The sequence below is a fragment of the Bos javanicus genome, chromosome 15, assembly GCF_032452875.1.
Source record: "Bos javanicus breed banteng chromosome 15, ARS-OSU_banteng_1.0, whole genome shotgun sequence".
Taxonomy (NCBI): Eukaryota; Metazoa; Chordata; class Mammalia; order Artiodactyla; family Bovidae; genus Bos; species Bos javanicus.
This window is the reverse complement of record NC_083882.1, coordinates 56,419,789-56,436,008: the sequence shown is the minus strand read 5'-3', so window position 1 is coordinate 56,436,008 and position 16,220 is coordinate 56,419,789.

The following is a 16,220-nucleotide window of genomic DNA, read 5'->3' as shown; positions in this document are numbered from 1 at the left end:
AGAGGACGTGGATTAGTAACATTTGGTTTTGTTCCTAGAGAAGGAATGAGGAAAATACGTAAAGATGGTAAAAATCCCCTGTGATTCATCATTAAGAGATAATTGTTTTTAATACTTTGATGTTTACTATTTTAGTTTTTTTAAAAAAATTCATACATAAACACAGGCAATATTTTTACAAAAACAGAATTATTCTGTAACACTTTTTTATGACTCCCTTCCAAAGCATAAATTATTGTGACTATTTCCTCATATTTCATAATATTGCTTAGTATAGATATAACAGTTTTTTTAACTTCCTCTCTATTGACATCTAAGTTATTTATAGTGTTTTTCCTACTGGGCAAAAAGTAAATTTTTAAAAGAGATGATGGGCATTTCTTATTATTAATAACTCACTATGTATCCCTCTCCCTTGGGTTTTCCTTCTGTTTCATCCACCAGCTTGTCAGCCAAGCCAGAACTCTGGAATCAATCCTATCCCCTCCCTGCCTCTCACCCGCCCCCCGCCCCCCCGATCCAATTAGTCACCAGTCACCCAACAATCTCTTCTCTGGGGCCTCAGCCCTAGCTCAGACCTTGTCCGTTCTTTCTGGACCATCACAAAGGTCTGGTCTCCCGGAGACATCCCTCAATTCCTCCTCCTCCCCACTCTGAATCATTTTGGAACCAGGATGATATTCAGTTTACTCATCTAATGTCACTGGGGGCAGAGAATGCAGCCAAAAGCTCCTAGTCTTGGCTGAAGAGAACTGTGTTTAATGGGGATGGCCATACCCATGTTTTGAGGATGCCAGCCTCCAGGGGACAGGGGAGAAATTGGTGATGGGGTGTCAGAACAAGACAGTTCTGAATCTCCGGGATCTCTGCTGGGGGTCCTCTGGGGTCAGTCAGGGTGCTGGCTGGGAGCTCAACCTTGGGCCGCTGGCTGGAGCCCTTCTGGGCCCTTCCCTGTGCTTTCACAAGTCCTCATTCTGGCAGGGAGCGCTCAGCCCCTCCTTGGAGAAGCGAAGGGGAAGCCAAAACTTGATTCTGGGAAGATGAAGGCCCTCCGGGCAGGAGAGGCTGTGCGTGTTGAAGGCTGGCTGCAGCAGGATATAGATCCCACTGGGAGTTGGGTAATCCTGTAACTTTGGCTCCAGACCCTTCTTTAGTCCAGAGACATGACATTGCCTTTTGGGTGCAGAGGGAAAATAACCTTATGTTCTCCTTTTAATCAGGGTCAACTTGGAATCTCAGACTTTAGAAAAATATGAAAGGCCTTTTATTCCAGCCTCTCTGTCGCCTACTAATTTTGTCTCCTCAGAGTATTCCAAACACAGCCAGCTCCTTCCAGGCCCTTCCTTCCAAGGAAGACTTTTCAGTCTTCACATGGATCTTTAGAAAGCTCTTCTTGGACCATGACGGGGAGGTCCTTTCTCACGTCCTTGCCTTTGCTTTGTAAGTTGGCTCTGTCCTTTCCCATCTTGTTCACCAGGGCAAACTCCCATTCCTTTTTCAAATCCTAACCTAAGGTCACTTCCACCTTCCTTGTATCTCACAGGCTGAGTTCTTTCTCTGGATTCTCCCACAGTTTGCTGAGCGTCTCATGATCATTGGCAATTGTTAGTTTACTCATCTACATTCATCCCTGTTCTCCCCTAGCGCCTCCTGCCACCATGGACACTTCTGAGGGTGGGACCCTGGCTGATTCATTTATCACCAGTGCCTGGCCCAGGGCTTGGCCAAGAGAGAAGGCCTGAATGAGTGGATGAAAAGGGAAGAAAGGCTGGTCCCAGAACTCCAAAGAGCAAGAGCTCCTGGATCACCTTTGTTATCCCAGGTCCCTGATTGTTGTTGTTCTTCTAAGTCGTGTCTGACTCTCTGTGACTCCATGGACTGTAGCACACCAGGCTTCCCTGTCCTTCACTATCTCCCAGAGTTTGCTCAAATTCATGTCTATGGAGTCATTGATGCATCCAACCATCTCATCCTCTGCAGGCCTCTTCTCCTTTTGCCTTCAACCTTTCCCAGCATCAGGGTATTTCCAATGAGTCGACTCTTCACATTGGGTGGCCAAAGTATTGGAGTTTTAGCTTCAGCATCAGTCCTTCCAATGAATATTCAGGGTTGATTTCCTTAAGATTGACTCCAAGGGACTCCCTCCCTTACTCCTGGTCTTACTGGATCCTCACAGCAGCCCTGAAGTGGTTGACGGTGGGGACACACGTCCTGGTTGGCAAACAAGGAAGCTGAGGTCCAAGGGGAGAAGTGACCTGTTCAAGGTCATTTCAGAATGCCTTGTGGGAGACCAGGAACTGTTTCCTTCCTTCCTCACCTTCTTTTCCTCAGCTCCTCTCACCCGACTCATGTCCCTCAGGACTGCTAGAGCAGAGCTGGGTTTCGTGAGACCTGAGGGATTTCAGAGGCAGTTCGGGGCAGTGAGGTGTGTGGGTTGTGTGCATGCAGGCTCCCCAGGGTGTCTGTGGGGGAAGGGCAATGCTGGCTCCCACAGGACCCCGAAGAGGCTTGGCACCAAGATGTCTCCTAGGTCCCCTTTCTACCCCCTGCTCCTCAAAGGGGAATCCCAGATGGCCCCCCAGTGTCCGGAGTGCTCCAGCCATGTCAGTTGAGTCAACAGAATGCTGTGCCACGACAGCCACTGATTAATCACCTATCAAAATTGCTGTGTGACCTTTGGTAAGTCACTCAGTTTCTCTGGGCCTCGGAGTCCAGATCTAGAATATTTAGAAGCTTGGAGCCTTGTCCGTAGGAAATAGGGACAGGGAGAGATTGTCATCTCCCGAATTCTTCAGGACTGCACATGAAAAGGGGATCATGCCTCTTCGTACAGCCCAAGGGGCAGGGTGAAGGTGGATGAAGGAGAGTGGAGGAGTGGGTGTAGATTTGGGGTCAGTGGAAACACCAGGTGGTCCACTGAGCACTAGAGCAGCTCTAGAATGGAAGCAGCTCCCCTGACTGGAGGTGTGCAAGTAAGGACCAGGTGGGAATCTGGGGACACGATGTAGTACTGGACTGAATGACATGTGAGGTCTGACTCAGAGGGCTATGATTCCAGTCACCCTTGGAAGTCCCCTTGGTGCCCAGCGTAGTCTCTTGCCCACGTCAGCAGGGTGGTGAAGGTGAAAGCTCAGAATCAGAGCTGGCAGACCCGAGAGCTAGTCTTCATTCAGATTTGTAAATGTCTGGAGACTCTGGATAAGTGACTCCTCCTCCCTGCGCTACAACTGCCTAATCTCTTTAAAGTTTTAATTTTCTCAACTTAATTGATTTTTAGGTATGCGGGGTCTTTGTTTCAGTGCACAGGCTTCTCACTGGGGTGGCTTCTCTTGTTGCGGAGCACAGGTTCTAGGCCCACAGGCTTCAGTTGTTGCATCATCCAGGCTCAGGAGTTGTGGTTCCAGGGCTTAGTTGCTCTGAGGCATGTGGAATCTTCCTGGACCAGGGATCAAACCTGTGTCCTCTACACTGGCAGGCAGATTCTTACCCACTGTACCACCAGGGAAGTCCCTGCCTGATCTTAAACCAGAATAATGCTCTCTCACTTGCTGATCTTTCTGAGAACATGGTTACTAACAATAATACTTGTAAGCTAGGATATTCCATACAAATATCAAAGATTAGCATATAAAATGACTTTTCGTGTGTGTGTTTTCAAAGGTAAAACATGTTTATCACAGCAAATATGAATAACACCAACAAAGAAAATTTAGAATTAGTCATTATTCCACCACCCAGAGACTGCCAATGTGAACATTTGGACATGTCTTCCTTTATTCACTTTTCTCTGTGTGTATATATTCATATAATTTTTAAACTAAATATTATATCAAATAATAGATACTATTTTGTCCTCTGCTTTTATTTCCACTTAAGATAGCTATATATACATGAACATTTTCTCACATCCTTAAATATTCTTCTGTAGGTTTAACTTTTAAGGAAACACTTTATTGAAGTATAATATAGATACAGAAAAGTTCATGGATTATAAATGTACAGCTCATTGAATTTTCATAAGCCAAACTCATCTGTGTAACCAGCACCCAGATCAAGAGAACAGAATATTACCAGCTCCCCAGAGGGTTCCCTCAGGCTTCCTGCCAGCCACCACCTCTCACCCCTGGGGTTGTAGCTTCATACAACATTTTTTATTCATGGGGTCTCAAAGAGTCGGACACGACTGAGTGACTGAACTGAACTGAACTGAAATATAGATTCAAAGGAAGTTAGCGGAAGAGATGTACAGGGAGGTCCAGTGTATCTTTCACCCGATTTCCTCCAATGGCAATATTTTTGCACAACTATAGCACAGTATCAAAACCAAGAAATAGACATTGGTATCATCTACCGAGCACTCAGGTTTCACCAGTTTTATATGCCCTCATTCTGTGTGTGTACTTCTGTGCAATGTTGTCACTGATACAGATTCATGTAACCATCATTACAATAAATATACATAATTGTTTCATTTCCACAAGGCTCTCTCCTGCTCTGCCCATTATAACCATATCCACTCCCCTACTCCTAAACCCTGGCAACTGCTCATCTGTCCTCCATAATTTTGTTACTTCAAGAATATTAAATAAATAGAATCATGCAGCACATAATCTTTGGGATTATCTTTTATAACACAGCATGTGTGTGTGAGTGCTAAATTGCTTGAGTCCTGTCTGACTCTTTGCAACCCTATGGACCAAAGCCCACCAGGCTCCTCTGTCCATGGGATTCTCCAGCCAAGAATACTGGAGTGGGTTGCCATGCCCTCCTCCAGGGGATCTTCCTGACCCAGGGATTGAACCCAAGTCTCTTGCAGCTCCTGTATTGCAGGCGAATTCTTTCACTACTGAGCCAACCAGGGAAGCCCATAACATAGCACAATTCCCTTGAAATCCACCCAAGTTGTTGCATATACCAAGAGTTCATTCCTTTATATTGCTATGCAGTATTCCATAGTGTGGGTATATCACATTTGTTTAACTATTTATCTGTTGAAGAACATTTTTTCCCATTTGTTTCCTTCTTTTTAAAACAAAACAAAACAAAACAAAACTGAATGTTCCAACCCAAAGCATGAGATTTCTATGCCTTTATTTATTTATTTAGCTGCATCTCAAGACATGCAGGATCTTAGTTCCCCAGCCAGGGATTGAACCTGTGTCCCTTACAGGGGTTAAGACCAATGGACAGCCAGGAAAACTTGTTGGAAAACTTGTTTCCATTTCTTGACTATTGTGAATCTCCTTTATGAATATTTGTGTACACATTTTGTGTGAACGTGAGCGTTCATCTCTCTGGGATAAATACAGAAGAGTGTGATTGCTGGGGTGTGTGGTGAGTGCATTGTTTAGTTTTATAACAAACTGTTTTCCAGAATGACCGTTCCCTTTGCATTCCCACCAGCAATGTACAAGTGATCTGATTTCTCTACATCTTTGTCAGGATTTGGTATCATCACTGTTTTTTTTTTTTTATTTTAGCTATTCTGAGAGGTGTGTTGAGGTATCTGACTGTGGTTTTAATCTACATTTTACTGATGGCCAATGAAGTTGAACATCTTTTCACATTTATTTACCATCTGTATATCATCTTCAGTGCAATCTCTGTTCTTGTTTTTTTGCCCATTTTCTACTTGAGATGTTCTTTGTCTGTTGAGATTTGAGATTTTTTTTTTTGCATTCTTAATACAAGTCCTTTGTCAGATATGTGGTGTCCAACTATTTTCTCCCAATCTATAATTTGTCTTCTCGTCCTCTTCATGGGTCTTTCATGGAGCAAAAAATTAAAATTCTAACGAGGTCTAAATTATCCATTTTTATTTTATGGATTGTGCTTTTGTTATCAAGTCTAAAAATCTTTTTGGCTAGATCTTAGGCTTGAAGCTTTTCTCTCCGCCCCCCCCCCCAAATTTGCATATGTTTATCTTTTACATTTAGGCCTGTGATCCATTTTGAGTTAATATTGTATAGAGTATGAAATTTGGATTAGTGTTGACTTTTCGGTTTTGTCTATGTACAGCTTAATTTTCAATGAGTGGCCAATATTCTATCCTTAGACATAAGTTACTTACACAGCTACCCTATCGATGAATCTTCAGATTGTTTTCAATATTTTTGCCATTATCAATAGGTGATGAATAACCTTGTAGCTAAATTTTATACTTCTCCATGATTGTTTTCCAAGAACATTTTAAAAGTGGCATTACCAGAGCAATTTTTAGGGTATTGGGTACATATTGCCAAATTGCTCTTCAGCAAAGTTGGTGCCAATATGCTGGCATGAAACAGCCTACTCTTCTGCCACCTCCTTCCTCCCAGGAGGGCCCGCCTCCTGGAAACAAACAGAAACCACATGAGCTCTCCACTGTGTTTTAATTTGTAATTCTTTCATTACTAAAGGCAACCTGGGAGGCAGACATAGGGGATTCTATGCTCCCATATTGCTTCCTTCTTCCCTGTCTTTCTATGTGTTCTTACCAGGTCTGGGGACCAGGACTGGAGTTTTCTCTCCTATCACTGGATATTCGGCCCTGGACAAACCCCATTCCTCCTCTCTGACCCTTGGTCTCCTCTTTTGTAAAGGGAGCTCACAATGCCATCCTAGCTCCTCACAGATTTTTGTTAAGATCAACATACGTCATGGACATGCAATGGCTTTGAAATATTACATGCTGTTCAGGCTGTAGGGCATTACTCACTGTACTGTTCCTTTTAGTTCCTCTTCCTGAGTATTTTCTGGCTAAACTTTGCATTAGTGTCATTTGTTTTATCAGTGCCCCCAACTGAGTAGTCGATGAGATAATGACCCGGTCCTCACTCTCCAGATTAGACCTAACGATGTAAGGACAGCAGCAGAAGAGAGTCACAGGATGTAACTGCCCAACATGGCACTAGTCAAAACCGACGTGGGGCCCTGTCTTGGGATATTCACCCTGAACCTCAGCCTTGGGGAGGGGAGGAAGGAGCTGATGCTACCTAAGTCCCTCAGTGGGTCAGGCATGTGATGGGGCTCTGAGCGTGGTGAGAATGTGCTGTAAACACTGTTAAGGTCACCACTTTCCTGCCAGGTAACTGGAGCTCAGAGGGTAAAATGCCTTGGCTGGGGTGATGCAACTAGAAAAGTGGCAGGAGAGACTGGGATGCAAGGTGCCCACAGCTTTCTCTGCCACCCTGATTTTTTTAAAATATTAATGATTTTATCTGGCTGCTCTGGGTCGTAGCTGCAGCACACGGGCTCTTCGATCGTCACTTGTGCATGCGGGACCTTTGAGCTGCAGCATGTGGACTCTTTAGCTGCGGCATGCCAGCTCTTAGTTGTGGCTCCCTGACCAGGGATTGAACCTGGGCCCTCTGCATTGGGAACGTGGCGTCTTAGCCACTGGACCACCAGGGAAGTTCCCCCTGCCACCCTGATTTGAGACACAAAATATTTCCTTCCCCCATTGACCTACCTTAGTGTCTGAGAATCCTCACATAACCAAATATTTTTAGCAAATCTCTAAAGTCCCTATTAGAAAGCCATGGACCAGGGCAGAGACTAGGCCGTGTCCTCATTTGCCATAAGCAGTGGCCCACGAGACGTTTTTGGGCTTACCCCGTGCTGAGCAGGGCCCTGTGAGGGAAAGGGAGGACCCGCCTGGATAGGAAGGTCAGAGGACCCAGGTTCAAATCCATGACCACATGGCTGAGCAGCTTTGAGAAGGTTACCTAAGGAGGGGAAGAATGCACACTGAGGAGCCTCCCAGAGTAACTGTCCTTGGCCAGGAAAACACCACGCAGCATCGAGCAGACGCTGCTTCCGATTGACCCTGCTTAGAGGCTGTAGCATTGGGCTGGAGCCTGGGTCAAAGCAGTTGGATCACTGGCCTGCGGGACCCAGAGTCCCTTCTGAAGTCCCCACCAAGCCCATCTTGGTTTTGTTAAGGAAAGAGCAAGGAGACTGACACTCTGGGATCCTCTGTTCCTGATTATGTAAGGTTAGTATTCTACTTTTACCTTCTATACACTTATTTTATTTCTGGGCTCCAGAATCAGAGAGATTTACTTTTAAAATCTATAATCCGTCACTTTCCTGCTGTGCGACCTTGGATAAATTATTTAACCTCTTTGAGCTTCAGTGTTTTCAACTGTCAAACACCTTTTTGCATAATGTGTGTATGTGTATGCTCAGTGGTGGCCAACTCTTTGTGACCCCATGGACCGTAGCCTACCAGGCTCCTCTGTCCCTGGGATTTTCCAGGCAAGAATACTGGAGTGGGTTGCCATTTCCTTCTCCAGGGGATCTTCCTGACCCAGGGATTGAACCCGCATCTCTTATGTCTCCTGCATTGGCAGGTGGGTTCTTTACCACTGAGTCACCTGGGAAGCCCATTTTGTATAGTAAGAATAAAATAAGTCCATGTATAAGCATTGGTTTAGTTGCTAAGTTGTGGCCAACTCTTGTGACCCCATGCACTGTAACCCAACAGGCTCCTCCGTCCATGGAATTCTCCAAGCAAGAATACTGGAGTGGGTTGCCATTTCCTTCTCCAGGGGATCTTCCCCACCCAGAGACAGAACTCAGGTCTCCTGCATTGCAAGCAGTCTCCTGCACTGCAGGCGGATTCTTATATAAATAGTTAATATAAACATCAACTATTTGTTAAATTGAAAAAAAAAAAACCTGAATACATGTTCGTTTTAAAATTCTGTAAAACACAAGGCTGGGAGTTATTTCATCCAGGGGAAGATGTGAAGGTAATGGAGTCCTTGCAGATTGCCGAAAACCACTGTTCCTTCCAATTTCTGCTATTCGCAATCAGCTCCCCTGTAGGAATGCCCCCACTCCCCTTCCGCCCTAGGCCTGGGCAAGAGCAACCCAGGAAAAAAGGCGCGGACAAAGGGCGGCGGGGGTGGGGCGCGGGGGGGAGTCCCAGGCAGCGCCCTCTGGTGGCCGATCAGAGACCTGGCCTCAGCCCGGAGCTCGGCCGGCAGCTCAGGTCTGGCCGGGACCAGAGGGGTGGGCGGATCCTCCGTTAGTCCCTCTGTCAGATGGGAAGGCACATTCCAGTCCCGCCTATTTAGTCACTTGCCGCCTTGTATTGGAGTCGACAGGGATCCCCCGGGACCAGGGCTGGGTTTGGTCCACCTCTGGGTGCCCTGTGGCCAGGACTGTGGTTTCTTTCTAACAAACGCTGGCTTAAAAGTGCGCGTGGGCGGATTCTGAGCTCTGAGGCCTGGGGCTCACCCCCTGGGCTGCCCTAATCGTTTGAGTCAGTCTCTCAGCAGCCTGTTGCCTTTGTCTGCGAGTTTTATTATTCCTGTCATCTCTCACTCCCACCTCCTAGAGAATGGGCTTCCTACCAAATGATTTAGCTCTCTGCCAGGGCTCAGCAAGCTATTTGGGCAGGTCTCAAGTAATTATACTTATTCTTTTTTTTCTTTTTCTTTCTTTCTTTTTTGTTTGAACCAGAATCACTCTGGTTCAATCACTCTGGAGAAGTGGGAGGAGAGTTTGGAATAGGTCTTTTGACTACAAGTCCCAGGTTCTGCCACCCACTCTCTGGGCATCATTTTCCCCACCTGTGAAGTGGGTTCCTGATAGACCTTCCTCAGGAGAAGGTTGTGAAGAGGACACGAGGTGTGGGTGTGAGAGGAAAGTTTTGTGTAAACTTTAAAGTGTTGCCTAGACCTGATTACGCTGTAGAATCCTCTGGATTTTTGTTTGTTTGTTTTTAAACCTTGGAAACTACCATCACACACGCGCACACACAATATAATATATAGTGAAAGTTAGAAACTTATGTAAAATACTAAAGTAAAACTCTGGAACCTTCCCTGGTGGCTCAGCTAGTAAAGAGTCCATCTGCAATGCAGGAGACCCAGGTTCAGTCCTCTTCCAGGTCATGAAGATCCCCTGGAGAAGGAAATGGCAAACTACTCCAGTATTCTTGCCTGGAGCATTCCAAAGACAGAGGAGCCTGGAGGGCTAGAGTCCATGGGGTCTCAAAGAGTAGGACACGACTGAAAGACTTTCTCTTCACTTCAAAACTCTGGTACGTTTAAAAAAAAACAAGATTTCTGGGCCTTTTTGGTGCTTGGTGAAGGTTTGTGCTTGATGCCACACAGAAAGCTGGCCAGCTAGCCTTCTTCAGTCTCTTTCCTAGGAGTTCCCAGACCCTCAGTTAGAAGGAGCCTCCGGATCTCCGACTCACGTTTCTGCTGGGAAAGCAGACTCAGAGAAGTGGGACTTGCCCTCCCATAGCTAGTGGGGCTGCTGTTGGGGTGGGTGAGGCAGGGCACAGACTTAGTCACCCGGTGGAAGTCAGAGTAGAGGTGGGCCCCTGTCAGGGTGCTGGAGAGGAAGAGGTGGATCCTCACTGTGGACTCCTGCCCGTTCAGGCCTATCAGGGCACACACTTGCCACCTGAGGGATGGGGAGGGAAGCAGGGGGAGGGAGGGTCCTGTTTCACAACTGAAAGTCTCAAGAGTTGGTTTCTTGCTGAATTTGCTGTGCAGCCTTAGGAAAAAATCCCTTAACCTCTCTGAGCCTCCACTTAACCATCAATAAAATGGACATATTTTTTATTTTTTGAATGTGCGTTGATAACCAGTTATGTGCCAGGCACCCAGCTTGGGTGCTAGGGATCCTTTGGAGAGCAAATGTAGGCACAGTTCTTGCTCTCAGTGTAAAGTGGAAGCTGGAAAAATAAACAGAAAATCAACGCGCTGAGTGTCACTCTGGAGGGAAGATGAGGTGAGCATGGAGGAGATGCACTTAATCTTACCTAGAGTGGGATGGCAGAGGTGGTCAAGGGAGGCATCCCAGAGGAGGTGGCAGGGACACTGAGAGGGGAAGGATAAGGGGGAGGTAATCGGGCTGACAGGTGTGAAGGCAGGGGAGCATTCATGGCCCCCTACCCTGTTCCTTCAAGCATCGTCTTCCCGTAGAACCTGTCGGCAAAGGGAAGTTCTCCGCAGTCACTCCTGAGGAGTCTGTTCCAAACCTAAACCACACTCCCTCCAAGCACTCCTCTTGGTCCCCACGCCCTACGTGTCTGCACAGACGCAGATTTTACCCGCAGGTGGGGCCCGTCAGGAGAATTACAGTGTTTGTGTGTGGGGAGACTATTTTTAAAGCTTGAGCTAAGTATGACTTTGTCCACAGTCTGCGGGAAGTGCTAAAAAGCTACGCCTTCCCCAGGGCCCTCTGTGTTCCAGACTGGGTCCTCCCTTGCCTGTTCTCATTAGACTGCTCTCACCTGTCCCGGCCCAGTGCCTGTCCTCCCCCCAGCCTCCTCAGTCCTCTGCCTGTAAGCCCCTGGGTCTGGAGGAAAGGCCCTGAGGGCAGGAGATGGTCCCTTTGCAGGAGGGTGGGTCTAGGTCTTTACGCTCCCAGTTCCCAGCTGTGGCTGTGGACAGATGAGGGTGAGAGGTAGGTCTGTCTGGGGACCTGCAGGTCACTTGTCTGGGCTGTGAGGGGACTGCAAGCCTGAGGGGAGACAGGCCAAGCCTGCTGGGTGGCTGTGAGGCAAAAATATAACATGAGATGATGAGCTCATGTGCAGGCCCCATAAACTTTAAAATAGGGGGCACATGTGTTTCCTTTCAGCTGTGCCTCTCTGCCTGGTCCCTAGGGAAGGCTCTGGATGTCTGGCTTTGTCATTTGGTGTCTGCCTCTTCGGTTGCTCAGATACCACGGCTAGGTTAGCCATTCTTCCACTAGGAAAGCCAGAGGGGTGGAAGAGGGACCACAGGGCTGGTGTGTGTGTGTGTGAGGGGGGAACCCAGCCTGTGACTTGTTTGTTTTGGTTATCAACTGCCATGTAGGGCTTCCCTGGTAGCTCAGCTGGTAAAGAATCTGCCTGTAATTCAGGAGACCCTGGTTTGATTTCTGGGTTGGGAAGATTCCCTGGAGAAGGGATAGGCTACCAACTCCAATATTCTTGGTGTTCCCTGGTGGCTCAGCTGGTAAAGAATCTGCCTGCAATGCGGGAGACCTGGGTTTGATCCCTGGGTTGGGAAGATCCCCTGGAGAAGGGAATGGCAACCCACTCCAGTATTCTGGCCTGGAGAATTCCATGCACTGTATAGTCCATGGGGTCTCAAAGAGTCAGACACGACTGAGCGACTTTCACTTTCACTGCCGTGTAAGAAACCACTCCAATGTATAATGGCTCAGCACAGCAGTCAATTGCATTTCCTATCACTTATTATATGGAACTTATTATATGCCAGGCACTGTTCTAAGTATTCTACGTACATTGACTTACTTATTTCCCGTAACAACCCTTTGAGGTGACTAGTATCTCCATTTTATGGAAATATGGGAAATGTGGAAACTGAGGCTCAGAGAGAAGCTGAGCGGCTTGGCCCAGCTCACTTAGCTGTAAGTAACAGAGCTGTCCTTGATCGCAGGCAGCCACTTTTTAGAGCCTGTGCCATAACCACTTGTTATGCTGCCCTAAGCCACTTGCGTCACTGACTTAACTTGATTTGAGAACTTAGCTTTTTTCAGCCCAAAGTAGGGCTTTGTGTCCTTCTTTGCCAGAGCAAGGGGGCTGATGTCTTGAATTATTAACTCCGTTTTGGAAAAGTTGCTGCCTCTAAGAATCAACTAATTAGAAAATTTTTCGTGTCTTGACACTTCTGTCCTTAAAGCAGTTTCTCTTTTTCTGTCCTTCTGTACCTTTCCTATATTTAATAACTATATATATACATGTTACATATACGAACGTGTATACATCAAGAAACATAAATGTATGCTTGCGTTCCTAATTCAGAATATGTTGACTGATGGTATGCCAAATAAAATAATAAATAGCTTTTGGAATCACACTGTAAACACAGGAAGAATTTCCCACCCAGCTCAATAAACACATTAATCTCCATAAATACAACCACCGGGACTTAAATAAATAGAAGAATAAACACAGGGCATGTGACTTCACCAGATGGCTATTTGCTGTTGCCAGATGTTGAGCTATGGACCGACACGAGGTACTGACATGCAGAGCAATGATCATTGCAGTGAGCTACCTGTGAGCCCTGGCACTGGGTATGTTGGGCAGCAGTGGGCATTCTCCCTTTGTGAGTATCAGCCACTGGTGAGGGCTGTCAGGGATGAACAATGGGTGCTGATAAATATCAGTTATCAATGGACATTTGCCCCCTGGTGAAATTAGCTGTCATACAACATTGAGCATCAATGGGCAAGACCTTATTAGCCTGTGATGATGTCTAATGTCTTGGTGGACATTAGGTACAAACAGAAGTAGGTCCCTGCTCCCCACATGCCTGGCAGTCTCGTCCAGAGACACATCCTATGAGCTGAGTTGGAGGCAGTTGATGGGTGATGGTATCTCCATACCCTCTCTGAGAGGTCAACTGCTTGGCCATGACAATTTGGGGAAATCAGCGGGTGGTATGATAACACTCATGGAGGGAAATTACTGGATTTTCAAGATCTAAGCACAGCAGGACTGGCTTCAATGGGCAATGGGAACTTAGAAGGGCCCCATGCTTGGTTTAAGACTCTGCTCTTGCCATCTTGAATTCTTAATAATTTTGAACACAAGACCCTACATTTTCATTTTACCCTAGGTTCCACCAAGTATGGAGAAGGAAATGGCAACCCACTCCAGTACTCTTGCCTGGAAAATCCCATGGACGGAGAAGCCTGGTAGGCTGCTGTCTATGGGGCCGTACAGAATCAGACACGACTGAAGCGACTTAGCAGCAGCAGCAGCCACCAAGTATATAGCCAGTCCTGAAGCACAGAATCCTGGCCAAGGGGCCCTGTCACCTGTCATGTAACCTTGGGCTGCTCCTCTCTGAGCCTCCATTTTCTATCTGTAAAATGGGGCCAGGAGGGGAAGGATTTTATCTTTGGCTTTTCATGCTCTGCAGTGCAGGAGACCTGAGTTCGATATCTAGGTCAGGAAGATTCCCTGGAGAAGAGCATGGCTACCCACTCCAGTATTCTTGCCTAGAGAATCCTACGGACATAGGAGGCTGGTGGGCTATAGTCCATGGGGTCACAAAGAGTTGGAGTGACTAACATTTTCATGCTCTAGAGTCCATGGTCTGATTGGAGATACTTAGAGTTGCATAACTCCACCCTGTCTTTTTCTTCTAGCAGAAAAAAAAAAAAAAAATGGAGTCCTAGTGTTTATTGGTTTCTCAGAGCACCTCTGCCCTGACACCTCTGCACAGTTGACCTGGACACTGAGGTGAGACAGCCAGGAATGCCAGACTCACCATCTGACAGATGAAGACAGGAGTAGGATAGTTTCCTCAGCTGTGTATGGTGACAGTAATGCCCAGGGCAGTTATGGGGAGGAAAGGATGGCATGTACACCATGTCCAAGGACATGTGCCCAGTAAATCACAACTGAATTATTAATGAAGTGCAGTGAAATTTTGTAGCCTGTGCTCAGCTGTTTCCCCATCTCTAAAACTCAGCTGACGTGTGTGTTGAAGGTCTATTCTGCCTAGGTGCACAGAGCAAAGATCCCATGGACCACACTATGGCTCTGCAGGTCTACCATCCTAAAGCTTTATGAAATCCTTCAGTTCTGAATCAAATATCAAAATATGAGTCTACGACCACGTGGTTCTACAATCTAATTCATGATTCTATGGTTGAATGAATGAGAAAACAAGCATTTCTGGAGTCTGTATTTTCTGCCAGGCACTGTACCTGATTGTTTACAAGTGTTATTACGTCCTTTCCTCTCCATACAATCCTGTGCAGGGAGATATTTTCATCCCCATTTTGCAGGCTCAGAGAAGAAAAGTGACTTGGCCGAAATCACACAATTTTAACCCTTTTTTGGGAACTCCAAAACAGAAGGTTTGCACTAATCTCTATGACTGTAAGATTCCAATGATCTCGTTCTCTGCCCCAGGATTCCAAGAGGGCGGAGTGTGGCGGGATGAAGGCAGTAGGGATGACCGCGCAAACTGCACTGGTCTACTTTGGCTTCCAGCGGCTCTACGCCTTGCTTGGCGACCCCTCGGATCTGGGGTGTCTGGCCATGCGCGACCACGAGGTGGCGCTGCGGGCTGAGAGCCTCCGGAGGGGTCGCGGGAACGCCTGGTTCTGTGAGGCCACGCAGGCGCTGGAGGTGTGCAAGGGGATGCCCCCACTGGGAAGGAGGAGCCCAGCATCCTGCTGGCGCTTCCCTCCCCGCCCCGTTTTGCAGATGTAGAAGCTGCAGCTCAGGGCCAGGTGACTTGCAGGAGCCCCGGCTACCGGCTACCTTTCCTCCGATTTCAGCGCCACTAATTTTAAGACCCCTATGTTCGATAGCCCTCCCCCAAGGACACTTTCTTCAAATGGGGCTTTTAAGACCCACTGGGTGAAAGTCTTAGGGATCCCTCCCTCCACCCCTGTATTTGAGGTCTCTCCTGCCCCAAGGAATGTGGGAGGATGAAGTACTAATCTGAGGACTGTGAAGGCTGGGGTCTCACTCTGATCCTTTCCTGTCCCCCTTGCTTCAGACCTTTCCCATATTGGTGGTGGCCAGGCTCTGGCTCAGGGAGTCCAAGCCGTGGGGGGCTTAAGCCACGTGATGGGCAAGCACCCCAACCACACACATAGCGTGAATGTCCTGGGAATCTGTGCCATTGCTCACCGATGACCCTTCCAAGTGCCAGCCCCCTCTGTCCAAGTCCACTTGTCCTTCTTCTTGACCCCATGGATGAGCCTCCTCCAGGAAGCCTTCCTAACCCCACCACAGGGCTTGCACAGCTCCCTGTGCTGCTCTTAGTCAGGTGTCCCTGTCCCCTCCCATCCCAGGAACTTGAGTCCCAGAAGACAGAACAGACAGGATAAGCTTGGTGGTGGTGGTGACCGTTACGGATATATGCCTGCAGATCTTGGCCAGTTAGAAGAACTTGCTGACAGCAGCGCCATTCAGATGAGCTTGAAGTGGGTTCCCTGTCACAGAAAGTGTGTGAACAGGAGAGGGTACCACAGTATTCAGATGCCAGGAAGGAACACAGTACTGTTGGGGCTTAGCAGGAGGGATGGTGGAGACCTTGGGGAAAGCTTCTAAGGAGATGAGGCAGAAACTGGGTCTATTAGGCTGGGAAGGAGCAGAGAAGCTGGGGTAGGGGGGCAAGGGCCTGGTCCCAGAATAACAGCCTGAGCAAAGGCAGAGGCATGCAAGGGCCTGACAGCTGGAGCTGGGGAGGCAGGAAGAGAGGTAAGGAAGGTCGAGGGTGTAAGTTGCACCG